Source organism: Pristis pectinata, chromosome 18 (assembly GCF_009764475.1).
Source record: "Pristis pectinata isolate sPriPec2 chromosome 18, sPriPec2.1.pri, whole genome shotgun sequence".
Lineage (NCBI taxonomy): Eukaryota > Metazoa > Chordata > Chondrichthyes > Rhinopristiformes > Pristidae > Pristis > Pristis pectinata.
The window spans coordinates 4,468,666-4,481,775 of record NC_067422.1 but is presented as its reverse complement, the minus strand read 5'-3'; the positions used below and the strand labels follow the sequence as shown (position 1 = coordinate 4,481,775).

The 13,110-nt window shown below is 42.2% G+C and overlaps 1 protein-coding gene across 5 annotated transcripts in view; it reads left to right on the top strand.

Moving 5' to 3' along the window:
- The first annotated feature begins 6,215 nt into the window (after positions 1 to 6,215).
- cep112 (centrosomal protein 112) overlaps positions 6,216 to 13,110 on the top strand; it is a 408,417-nt gene continuing 401,522 nt past the window's right edge. For 3 of the 5 annotated variants that reach the window (XM_052032683.1, XM_052032682.1, XM_052032679.1), the window contains exon 1: positions 6,266 to 6,473. The gene's annotated coding sequence lies outside the window, so the exon portion shown is untranslated. Of the gene's footprint in view, positions 6,474 to 7,019; positions 7,383 to 13,110 lie in introns of those variants that run through there. The other 2 variants (XM_052032681.1, XM_052032680.1) reach the window with 2 other exon arrangements.

Below are 13,110 nucleotides of genomic sequence, written 5' to 3'. Positions count from 1 at the left end.
TCCACACAGATATGAACGGCGTCGTTCAGTTTGATGGCTCTTCTTCGGAGGCCTTCAACATCCGCAGCGGTGTGAAGCAGGGCTGTGTACTTGCCCCCACCCTGCATCGCAGTCACGCTGAAGCATGCCTTTGGAACATCAACAGATGGTGTCTACCTCCACACCAGATCGGACGGGAGTCTCTTCAGTCTGTCCCAGCTAAGGGCGAAAACCAAGGTTCGCGAAGTACTCATCAGGGACATGTTGTTTGCAGACAACGCGGCACTGGCAACACACTCTGAAGAGCAACTGCAAAGCCTCATGGACAGCTTCTCAAGAGCCTGCCGGGATTTTAGGTTGGCCATCAGCCTGAAGAAGAAGAACGTTTTGGATCAAGGTGTTGAGCACCCCCCTGCCATTACCATCAACAACTACAAGCTGGAGGTAGTCCACGAGTTCACATATCTTGGCTCCACCATCACGGATAGTCTCTCCCTAGACTCCGAGATCAACAGACAGTTCGGACAAGCAGCCTTAACATGCGAGTCTGGGAGAACAGTAAGCTGACAACATGCACCAAGGTTGCAGTCTACAGGGCCTGCGTCCTCAGCACGCTGCTTTACGGCAGAGAGACCTGTAGCTTCTACTCCAGACAGAAGCGGCGCCTTAATGCCTTCCACCTTCGTAGCCTGAGACGCATCCTGGACATCAAGTGGACTGACAGAGTCACCAACAACGAGGTCCTGACCCACACTCAGATACCCTGCTTCAACAATGCCGTCTCCGCTGGCTGGGCCACGTACATCGCATGCTAGACGGGAGGATCCCGAAAGACCTGCTGTACGGGGAGTTGGCCTCCGGCAAGAGAACACAAGGATGGCCCCATCTTCACTTCGAAGATGTCTGCAAGAGAGATATGAAGTCACTGAACATGAATGTCAAGAGGTGGGAAGAAATTGCAAGCAATCGCTCTCGCTGGAGGCTGGAACTACACAGAGGTCTGAAACGAGGAGAAGAGAAGCCGAGGCTAGCTGCTGAAGAAAAGCGCACTCGCTGGTAAAACAGCACCAAAGCAACACAGGAGGACAGCGCCTTCAAGTGCAGTCACTGCAGCCGAGACTGTCAGTCCCGTGTAGGCCTCTACAGTCACAACAGATGCTGCTCTACCACTAACGACTGAAGCAAGACTTTCCATGCGCAGATCCATGGTCTCGCGAGACTAACAGATGCCACCACCACCACCACATTTGTGCATTAACCCCTTATCCCTTAATTTCCCTTAGTATCCAAAAATCTATCAATCTCTGTCTAGACTGCTCTGATAGCACTTACCAAACCTGTGGCCTCTAACACCAAGAAGGACAAGTAGGCACATGGGAACTCCATCACCTGGGGGTTCCTCTTCAAGTCATTCACGACTTGGAAAGATATTGCTATTCCTTGAACACGAGTAGGTCTAAATCTTGGAACTCCCTATCCAACAGCATTGTGGGAGCTCCTTCACCGGAAGAACTGCATCATTCAAGACTGTTCACTATAATCTTCAAGGGTAATAAATGGCGGGCTTGCTCATGATGGTCACAAAAGAATGAAATATCATTTACAAAAGCAAAATTTAGGCCATCCTTCCTATAGCAGGGCAACCAAAACTGTATGCAGTATTTCAAATGTGGCCTTACCAATGTCTTAAAAAGCTGTAACATGACTGGTGAAGGCAAGCGTGCCAAACACTTTCTTCACCACTCTGTCTACCTGTGTTGCCACTTTCAAAGAAATATGTACCTGCACCCCAAGTCTCTATTCTACAACACTCCCTGATGCCCTACCATTTACCGTGCAAGTACTGTTCAGGTTTGTCTTACTAAAATGCAACACCTTGCATTTATCTGAATTAAACTGCATCTGTCATTCCTCGGCCCACATTGTAATCTTAGATAACCTCCTTCACTGTCCAGCACACCACCAATTTTAGTGTCATCTGCAAACTTAATAACCATGCCACCTATATTATCATCTGAATTGTTAATATCAATGATGAACAACAGTGGACCCAGCACCGACCCCTGCGGCACCCCACTGGTCACAGATCTCTAGTCTGAAAAACAATCTTTCACCACCACCCTTTGTCTCCTACCATCAAGCTAATTTTGTATCCAATTGGCTAGCTCGTCCTGGATCCCATGTGATCTAACTTTCTGGACTAGCTTGTCAAAGGCCTTGCTAAAGTGCATGTAGACAACATCTACTACGCTTCCCTTATCTATCTTCTTGGTCACCTTTTCAGAAAACTCAACCAAATTTGTGAGACATGATTTCTCATGCACAAAGCCACGCTGACTATCCCTAATTAATCCTTGCTTTTCCACATCCGGTCCCTCAGAATTCCCTCCAACAACTTACTCACCACTGACATTAGGCTCACCGGTCTGTAGTTTCCAGGCTTTTCCTTGCAGCCTTTCTTAAATAAAGGCACAGCATTAGCCACCCTCCAATCTTCTGGCATCCCACCCATTGCTATCAACAATACAAATATCTCCAGAAGGGGGCCCGCAATTTCTTCCCTTGCTTCCTACAATGTCCTAGGATACACTTCATCAAGCCCTGGGGATTCAACTACCTTTGTGTTTTACGATCTCCTTCTTCTAGGTTGAGGAAATGAATTCAAGACCTCACCCAGTGCCCAGGTAGATGAAAATATGGCCATAAATGGTGGAGTGATTTAAATAGAGGATGTGCAAGAGATAAACAGGGACTTAAGAGGTATGGTAGAGGGTGAAATAAGGAAGGACAGGATTTGAAAATGACAATTTAAAAATTGAGACATTGGCAGATTTCAAATAATGCAAGTCATCAGAGATCAAAATTGAGGTAGGATAAGGACAGCAGGATATTTAATGAACTTAAGTTTATAGTGGATAAAAGATGGGAGTGTGATCGGGAATTCATTGGAATAATTAATTTTAGAGATAAGAAACAAATGGGTAAGGCTCCTCAAACATCATTATATGCCAAACTTCCACAAATGGAACTGATCGAGACTGGGTCAATTCAAAACTAAGGAACAGGTCTTTCTATAGAATACCATTGCCATAATGGATAGTGATCCCAGATTTAAAATCAGGGAATGACAGAGTGAATGGTATTTGGCCATTATGCCTGCATTAACTCATTGAAAGCTCTATCCATTCTCAATCCTCTGGTCTCTTCTCCATTACCTTGAACAATTATTTACTTCAATAATTATCCCATTTTTGCATGGCTCCAACCCACACCAATTCATTCGGTCATTCTCATACAGTATTAATCCTTTTAATTTTTGCAAAGACACTTGCTATGGTTTTGGTGTTTCCAATCAACTACCAGATGCAAAACTTCTTAAGCTCTTCTGTGTAGGAATAGAAACATAGCCTGAAGTCCATTTTCAAGTATTGATTATAACTTAAGGCTCAAGAAAAGGAAGATCGTTTTTCTGCAAGTATCCACCAAGGAATCAACATTTTATCAGTTATATTTGGGAATTTTACAGTTCGTCCATCTTAAAGCTCTTCTGCAGCCAAACAACAACTTCCATCCTATCTTTAACAATTTGAAGAAAAATATGGAGGCTTGGTAAGCAAAGTAAACCTGTTGTGAGTTGTACCTGATGAACAGGACCCAACAGAGCTTTGCAAACAATGGAAATGTTTTTTTCATACTTGAATCTGTGATTTAACTTGTATCTATGCATTCCCTTATGATAAATCCCGCTGTGCATTGGAAAATTTACAGCAACGCTAAAATTGTAGGATGTTAGCGTGGTTGCAAATTGGCCATGGTGGCCAAGACTAAATGTGACTATATTAGTCATCAGTTGTAGTCAACTCTGTACATTTGGTTAAAATGCATTTTTCATCTTAGGCTTTTAAAAGTTCTTTTTAATAACAAGTCTTATATTAAGACTTAATATAATTTTTATATTACAATTTGTTTAATTGAGACTTAAGAAAATGCAGCAACTATTAAACAAATATACAGAAATCAAGGAAATGTTCACCCCTCCTACATCACACATGTTCATGGCTGTAAGTGAATGAAGGTAGGTAGCAAATGTCACACCAGCCAACCTCTGAGGATGCAAGGATAAAAGTGACCAAACACAATTTTCATCTGGAAGTTCTTGGACCCCCAGTAATTTTTGTGAAATACAAGCTCCAGGACAAATTTGGAAAGTACGAGGTAGGTGCCTGAGATTTGCAAAAGAAAATCAGCAAGAGAAAAAGTTTGGGTAGGAAAGCTGTTACATAAGAGCAGCCCCACACTTGCAGAGGAAGAGAAGAATTTGTAAGGATTAGAAGTTGAAGAGCTGCTGAAACTATCCAGAATTATACAAGAAGATTAGGCTTTTGAGGAAACAAGGATGTCTCTGTCTGTGTGTGCAAACTTGCAAAATCTGGAAGAGTCCAGACCAATAATATTAACTGAGGAGAGGCAACATAAACTAAATGGTTTAATTTTCATGTACTGAGACAAGTACCGAGAATTGACATGTCAAGAGAGCCTTTGAAAGAGTTTGTTCTATTAATAGTAGAATTATTTCAAAGCTATGAAGTTGCTAAAGTAATAAAATTGTTGAGGCCTCAATTGTTGTTTATTCTGGGTACTACACTTTAGGAAAGATGTCAGGTTTAGAAAGTCATTCCATGAAACTGTAAACCAGTACTCTACATGACTCTGGATGTAAAAAACACCATGGGACCATTTTGAAGAAGGAAGCAGGAATTCTCCACAGTGTCATAGAACAGTACGGCACAGGAACGAGTCCTTTGGTCCACAATGCTGTGCTGAACAAATTAAGCTAATGATGCCTAGTTAAACTAATCCCTTATGCCTGCATGTGGCCCATCCCTCAATTCTCTGCATACTCATGCGTCTAACCAAGAGCCTTTTAAACACCTCTATTGTATGTGCCTCCACCACCATCACTCTGCATAAAAAAAGTCCCGCACATCTCCTTTGAACTTTTCCCCTCTCACCTTAGACACATGCCCTCGAGTATTAGACATTTTGACCCAGGGAAAATAATACTGGTTTCCTGTTGAGTTACAGGGAAAGATTGAACAGGTTAGGACTTTATTCCTTGGAGCATAGAAGGATGAGGGGAGATTTGATAGAGGTTTACAAAATTATGAGGGGTATAGACACAGTAAACGCGAGTAGGCTCTTTCCACCTAGATTAGGAGAGATAAGTACGAGAGGACATGGCTTTAGGGTGAAAGGTTTAGGGGGAACATTAGGGGGAATTTCTTCACTCAGAGTGGTGGGAGTGTGGAACGAGCTGCCATCTGATGTGGTAAATGCGGGTTCACTCTTAAGTTTTAAGAATAAATTGGATAGATACATGGATGGGAGAGGTCTAGAGGGTTATGGACTGGGTGTAGGTCAATGGGACTAGCGGTATAAAGTTTTGGCACAGACTAGAAGGGCCGAATGGCCTGTTTTCTGTGCTGTAGTGTTCTATGGTCTACCGTGTCTATACCTCTCACAATTTTATAAACTTTTTATATTAACAATTTTAACAATTTTATAAACATGTAGCAGGCACGGTAGTGTAGCGGTTAGCGTAATGCTTTATAGCGCCGGCGACCCGGGTTCAAATCCAGCTGCTGTCTATAAGGAGTTTGTACGTTCTCCCCATGTCTGCGTGGGTTTCCTCCGGGTGCTCCGGTTTCCTCCCACATTCCAAAGACGTACGGGTTAGGAAGTTGCGGGCATGCTATGTTGGTGCTGGAAGCGTGGCGACACTTGCGGGCTGCCCCCAGAACACTCTACGCAAAAGATGCATTTCACTGTGTGTTTCGATGTACCTGTGACTAATAAAGATATCTTATCTATCATGTGTCCCCTCAACCTCTGCCGCTCCAGAGAAAACAACCCTAGTTTGTCCAACCTCTCCTTACAGACACACCCTCTAATCCAGGCAGCATCCTGCTGAACCTCTTCTGCACCCTCTCCAAAGCCCCAAGATGATTTGAAAGGTCTCAATCCGAAACGACCTAACCATCTTGTTTCACCCCTCAATTAAACTCACCAAGACAGCAGATATTCTGGCCATTACGAGTCCTTTCTCTACTTATTATTTTCTCACACTACTTCACTGGGAGTCTCTACTTTGATGCTCTCACCTACATCTTGCGTGTGGCGCCGCCAACGTTTGCCGTCATGGGATCGGCGGGGAGTCGCTGGTCTCCATGGCGACCGGGGCGGCGGTTGGTGGAAGTACATCATCATGCGGCGACGGCGGCGCGAGCGGGCGGAGGTTTGAACGTTGGCGCCGGTTTTGAGCGGCGGTTTGGGCTCGAGCTGTCACCGTGGCGACGGGACGGGGGCAGGGGGGAGCCGGGCCTCTTCCCCTGGTGGCGGGGGGAGCCGTCGGCGCACCGCTCTATCGGTCTCGGCCTCTCCCGCAGCAGCGGATCTTAGTGACTCCTTGAGCCTCTGAGGCCTTTGGTCAGCGGGTAGGTGGAAATCGGACAGTGGGTACCGGTCATTGTCCACTTGTTTACAGGATGAGATAACGGACATTATATTGGGGGAATAAAGAAATAGCAGAGAAATTAAGCAAGTAGTTTGTGACTGTCTTCACTGGAGAAGATACAGGAAACCTGAAAATAGTAGGAAAACAACAGGTCTAGAGTAAAGGAGGCGCTCAAAGACATTAGGATTAGTTAAAAAAAAAGTAGTATTGTAGAAATTAATGGAACTGAGGTAATAAATACCCAAGACCTGATCAAATGTACTCTAGGGTTTTGAAGGAGATAACTGAAGACAAGCTTTCTAGTGGAATGGAGCTTTTCTGCAGGATGAATAAGAAATTGCTTAACCTATGGTGCCTACATTTTTGAACCAAGTGCAACCTATCTTCTGTAGTCAAGCTGCAACATACAGACTCAGTGGCTCAAGCATACGAGAGGATGGGCCTTGCATTCAACATCAGCAAGACATAGTGTCTTCTATCAATGTACTCTTGTTGTACAGTACTGCCCTCCAACAAGGATTCATGATGAGATCCTGGAAAACATTGACCATTTCTTTCAGTAAAGGTGGACATTGATGACAAAATTCACTCTTGCCTTCGGAGTGCCAGCATAGCCTTTGGTCATCTGAGGAAGAAGATGTTTGAAGATCATGATATCGAACCCCACACAAAACCTATGGCAGCTGTGCCATTTTCCTGACTGTTTCTGATACCTTAACTATATATCTCTGCAAAATTTTTCCACTAGAAGGATAAGTGAATCAACATTATCGTCCTCTCCCAGCCAACATCTTGAGCATTGACCCCCTAATTTCATTCATTTGACTCGGATAGGTAGACCACATCATTCACACTAGACTCCTAAAACACAGCTTTGACATAGGAAAAGGTTAGTAGGCAGCATGCAGAAATGGGAAGTAATTCAAGGACATTCTCAAAACTTCCTTGGGAAAATGCAGCATCCCTAATGGAGTCCTGAGAATTCCTGCTTCCTGACCACTCAAAATGAAAAAGAAGCATTTGGGATGTCACTGAGAGCCTGAATGCATGATTCTGGAGCATCAGAAGTGTAAGAAAATTGCCCATCCTCTCAGGAATCTCTTGCCTTATCTGTAGAACAGTCTATGGTTCCCACATTGGCTTTGTCAATTAGAACCCACAGAATCAGAGGAGAAGCAAGTTATCCTTGATCACGAGGGATTGCCTGAGAAGAAGGTGGAGGATACGCTGGTTGTCATCTCTAAAAATTCCATTGATTCTAGAATAGCTCCTGCCGATCGGAAGGTTGCAAACGTTTAAGATTAAGAACATTAAGTTAAAATGTTTAAGTTTAAAACTATTTAAGGTGGGAAGGAGAGAGAACTTGTGAACAATTAGCCTGACACCAGCAGCAGGGAAAATCCTGGAATCAATTAAGGAAGTGATAATAGGTAATTTAGCAAAGAATAATAGGAATAGAATCAACATGGCTTAATGAAAGGGAAATGATGTTTGACAGATCTGTTAGTTTTTGAGGTTGTAACTAGCAGAATAGATGAGTGAGAACCATCTATTTCGAAAGGCTTCAACAAGAGGTTAATTAGTAAGATCAGAGTGCACAGTTTTGGGAAAAATGTACTTGTGTGGATTGAGGATTGGTCAACAGGCAAATCCAAGAAATAAACTGGTCATTTTCTGGTTGTTAGGCTGTGACTAGTGGAGTGCTACAGGTATTGGTACTGGGGGCCCCCTGAGTGTCACTATTGCAATGATTTGAATAAAGGAGATCAAGTGCAATGTATACAAGTTTGCTGATAGGTAATGTGGGTTGTGAAGAGGATGCAGACAGTTTAATTGAATGGATGAGGACATAACAGAAGGAATATAATGTGTAAGATGTAACTTTATTCATTTTGGTAGGTAAAATGAATAAAATGGCTTTATAAATGGTGAGAGATGGGACTTGTTAGCATTTAGAGGGATCTGGATGTCCTTGTACACAAATCACTGAAAGTTAATGTACAGGTACAGCAACAATTGAGCCAGAAAATAGTATGTTGGCCTTTATTGCAAGTGGAGTTCAAGTATTTGGTCCAATTACATTGAGCCTCAGGGAGACCACATCTGGGGTATTGCTACTTGTCTGGGTATATCTTGTAGTCATGATACCCTTCAGGAAAAAGATTACAGGAATGCTGTTGGTGGACAAAGATGTCATGTGGACTGCGAGGTTTGGCTTTGGGTTTCACCATGCATGAGGACAGATGTAGGCCATTGGTTCTGTTCTGTATGTTGGATAAGAAGTCTGACAGCACAGACGTAGGCTCAATGTTTGCATGTGTGGAATTCTGAATTCATTTGTGTCTGTTCTCGCCAAGGGAAAATGTGTAGAGGAGAGGAGCAGGCCAAACACATCTTTTGGACAAGGGAGGTAATGACCAAAGGTGGTAAGGACATCCAATGCTCCAGGTGTTCTGTATAAAATCAAATAGTTAAGATTATATCCAAGCAGAAGCTGGACAATTGAAGGTAAGACATTGCTTGGTGGTGCGGGGGAGTGGTTAGCGGAAGATGGAGAGCGGCAGGTTGGTAATCTTTACATTTTAATTGTTTGTCACGAGCAAGTTTAGGTTTTGAAATTCGTGACGTGTACATTTCACAAGATCTCTAATCTTGGCAAAAGCAGAGTTGCATTAAATGGGGAGCAAATGATGTAAACACAGGTGCTCTTTTGAGCTCTTGGAAAAGAAAAGCCTTTCGCAGACATTGTCATCTTTCACAGAGAACTTGTAAGTTTTGAGGAGAATTGTCTTATTAAGCTATTTGCTGTAGTTGACATGTTTCTACCCAGGATTGATGCTGCTCATGGCGTAACACTGTGGAAACAGCAAGAGAAATGGGCTGGGCATCTTCAGGAACAGTAGGCACCTCCTGATTCATCTGTAGCTGCACAAAATAGATCTTATCAGGTGCATCTTGTAGGAGGCTCTACCCAGCACAGAGAGGTACTATTTCTCTGATCGGTGTCTCAGGAAATTAAGGTTTTTACATCAGGTGATGTCATGTCTGCATTCTCCTTGAACAAAACCTAATTTCCATGAGACTAGTGGATAGTCTGTGCTGGTGGCTGCCTTCTTGAACCGCTGCAGTCCTTGAGGTATGGGTAAGCCCACAATGCTGTTAGGGAGAGTGTTCCAGGATTTTCTCCCAGCAATGTTGAATGAATGGTGATAATATTTCTAAGTCAGGATGGTGTATGGCTTGCAGGGCAACTTCCAGATGGTAGTTTTTTTCCAGACATGATTTCCATGCTTTTCCTGCCCTTGTCCTTCTTGCTGGTCGGGGTTGTCAGTCCAGGAGTAGGGAAACTTTACTCATACTGCTGATTTCTGCAGTCACCTCCAGCCATACATTCTTGATCCCAATAAAGATAATTTCCTTGGAGGCAGTTTGGTATGCATCATGACATTCTGAAAGTCATTAGTGAATTTGGGGACTGCCTTGGAGAGTGTGCAGACCAGGAATGGCAAATGGAGTTTAATTCAGATAATTGCGAGATGTTGCATTTTGAGAAGACAAATCAGGGTAGGACATTCACAGTCAACGTTAGGGCACTGGGGAGTATTGTAGAAGAGAGGGACTTAAGAGTACAAGGTACATGGTTCCCTGAGAGTGGCATCACAGGTAGACAGGGTGGTGAAGAAGGCTTTTGGTCCACTGGCCTTCATCAGTCATGGCATTGAGTATAGTTGGGATGTTACGTTGCAGTTGTACAAGATGTTGGTGAGGCCGCATTTGGAATATTGTGTTCAGTTTTGGTCATCTTGCTATAGGAAAGATGCCATTAAACTAGAAAGAGTGCAGAGGAGATTTATGAGAATGTTGCCAGGACTCGAGGGACTGAGTTATGGAGAGAGGTTGAGCAGGTTGAGATTTTTTTTCATTGGAGCATAGGAGAATGAGGGGTTATCTTATAGAGGTGTATAAAATCATGAGGGGCATAGATAAGGTCAATGTGCACGGTCTTTTTTCCCAGGGTTAGGGAATCAAGAACTAGAGGGCATAGGTTTAAGGTGAAAGGGGAGAGATTTAATAGGAACCTGAGGGGCAACTTTTCACCCAGAAAGTGGTCAGTATATGGAATGAACTGCCAGAGGAAATGGTTGAGGCAGGTACATTAACAACATTTGAAAGGGACTTGAACAGGTACATGGATAGGAAAAGTTTAGAGGGATGTGGGCCAAATGTGGGCATATGGGACTAGCTTAGATGAATCTTCGTCGGCGTGGACCAGTTGGACTGAAGGGCCTGTTTCTGTGCTGATGACTCTATGTCTTTGTGGCTAAATACCACCCAATCAATCTGCAGTCCAAATGTGGACTAAGAAGCCAAATTCCAGAGGTAGGTTAATAATGCTCGCCCTTAATGTCAAGGCAGCCTTTGACTGAGTATGGCATCGAGCAGCCCTGGTAAAACTAGCCTGTGGAATGGCAGTTTTAATTTAGACACGAATCCCCAAATATTTGTTAAATACGATATGTGGGGACAAAAGTTCAACAAGAACCTACCATATTTTGGCAAAATGCCATTCTGGTTCATTAATGTCTTTCACAGAATGAAATCTGCCAAGTACAGGGCATATCATTTCATTTGTTAACAAGATTTTCATTATAACATAATGAGATCACCTTGCCTTTCACATGCATTCTGTGAGTAATTCATCTGAGAGCTTTTTACAGATTCCAGCCTTCCCTATGTAGCCTTGGGGCCAGCTGAACCAAGCTTTGGAGTGCATAATATAGGGTTGTGAACAATGTCCTGCACTCTGGAAGACAATCAAGTTTTGTGCAGGCCATAGTATCATTCATTGACTTCATTATCTTTCAGCAGCAGTTAATACTTGTTTCAGTGTACATCACCAGGAGCAGTCTACCTACTCATCATTGTCCATGAAGTGAGGGGCATGAACGCCTTTTTTTTCCCCAGATTTGGATAAATTTATGTTACTTGAAGTTCTGAACTGGTGGAATTTAAACTTGTCACCAGATCAGTTTCCATACAATGCTCCTATACCCTATGACAAGGTATTAGTCAAACAAGTAATTCCTACAGATTGGTGATCTTGCAGTTTATTTTAATTTGAATTTACTCGTATATATACTAATTTCTTTTCTCATCTCTTCCCTCCTACTTGGTGTATCTTTAGCCTTATGTATTTACATCTGCCTGGGTGTTCATGAAGGTAATATGCACCTTTCATTCCATCAGATGGTATTTTGCATCATTAATACATCATCCTGAGGATGTGAGTTTTTTTTTTACTTTGCTTTTGTTTAATTGTCTTGGGAACTTAATTTTTAAATATTAAAGGAATCACAGGATTAGGATTTAATGCAGGAAGTGACACTGAGATAAAAGATCAGCCATGATCTTATTAAATGGTGGAGGAGGCTCACTCCTATTTCTTGTGTACATGATTATTGGTTTAATTTTACTTTTGATGTCCCATGATTTTGATTGGAATATACTGTAGCAACATGTATCTTGATTTTCATTTTGCTGATAATCTTAACCTATTGTAAATAGCACTTTTTCTAAATCAGTTTTTGTCGATTAAGTTTAATCTTTGTCAGTCTGCATTGATTAGTCAAGTGAGATGACAGTTCAAAGTCACAATAGTCACCAAGCTTTTTCTTTCTCTGCATTTGGACTTCTGAGATTTCTGTGCTGACTTTGTACTCCTAACTGTTCTAAAAATAAATGTGCTCTTGCTGATCATGTGATACAGAACGAACACTGTATTGCCAAATCCCCCTGAAAGTTGCTCCACAGAAAAAAAAACTGCGCTGTAACTATATGGTATTCTCCTAGTTGGTCAGTATTTATAAACAATTAAACTTGTTTTTCTATAGAGTATTTTTATCCACTTGGTGGGTTCAATGATTTGGCATTCATAACTTTGTTGTTTGCTTGTTGGTAAATACAGAGTGCTCTGAAAACTGAATCAATCTGTGAAACAATGTGAAAACATGCAGAGGAGGATGTAACTGGAGAGGAAATACTTGGAAAGCAAAATTTATCTATGGCCCTGACTCCAACCCCCACTTTAGTTTGGAGGTTGGGGAAAGAATTCAAGATCATCGGTGCCACTGAAGAAGCCTTATTTTTTTCTATCAATCTCTGGTACATGAAGATCCATCTGTCAACTATGAAAGTTATAAAGATCTGGTCTGCTTTAGCAGTGTAGGGCTTTTGGTTTATGAACAGAATCAGGTTTATTATCACTGACATATATCGTGAAATTTGTTGTTTTGTGGCAACAGTACAGAGCAAGACATAAAGGCATAAAAATTATGGTAAGTTACAAAAATAAATAAATAGGGCAAAAGAGGAATAATGAGGTAGTGTTCATGGACTTTTCAGAAATTTGGTGGCGGAGGGGAAGAAGCTGTTCCTGAAACATTGAGTTATCTATATTGATACTGATCATAGTTCTTACCAGGGTTAGGAGAAAAGTACCATACCTATCTCCGAGGATTCCCAGTAAAGTCTGCTTATTGCTGATTCTTTCAAAAATTAAGCTAATATCATAAAATTTAAGATAGTGACTCAAGTTTTTTTTGTTGTTGTTGGTCTGT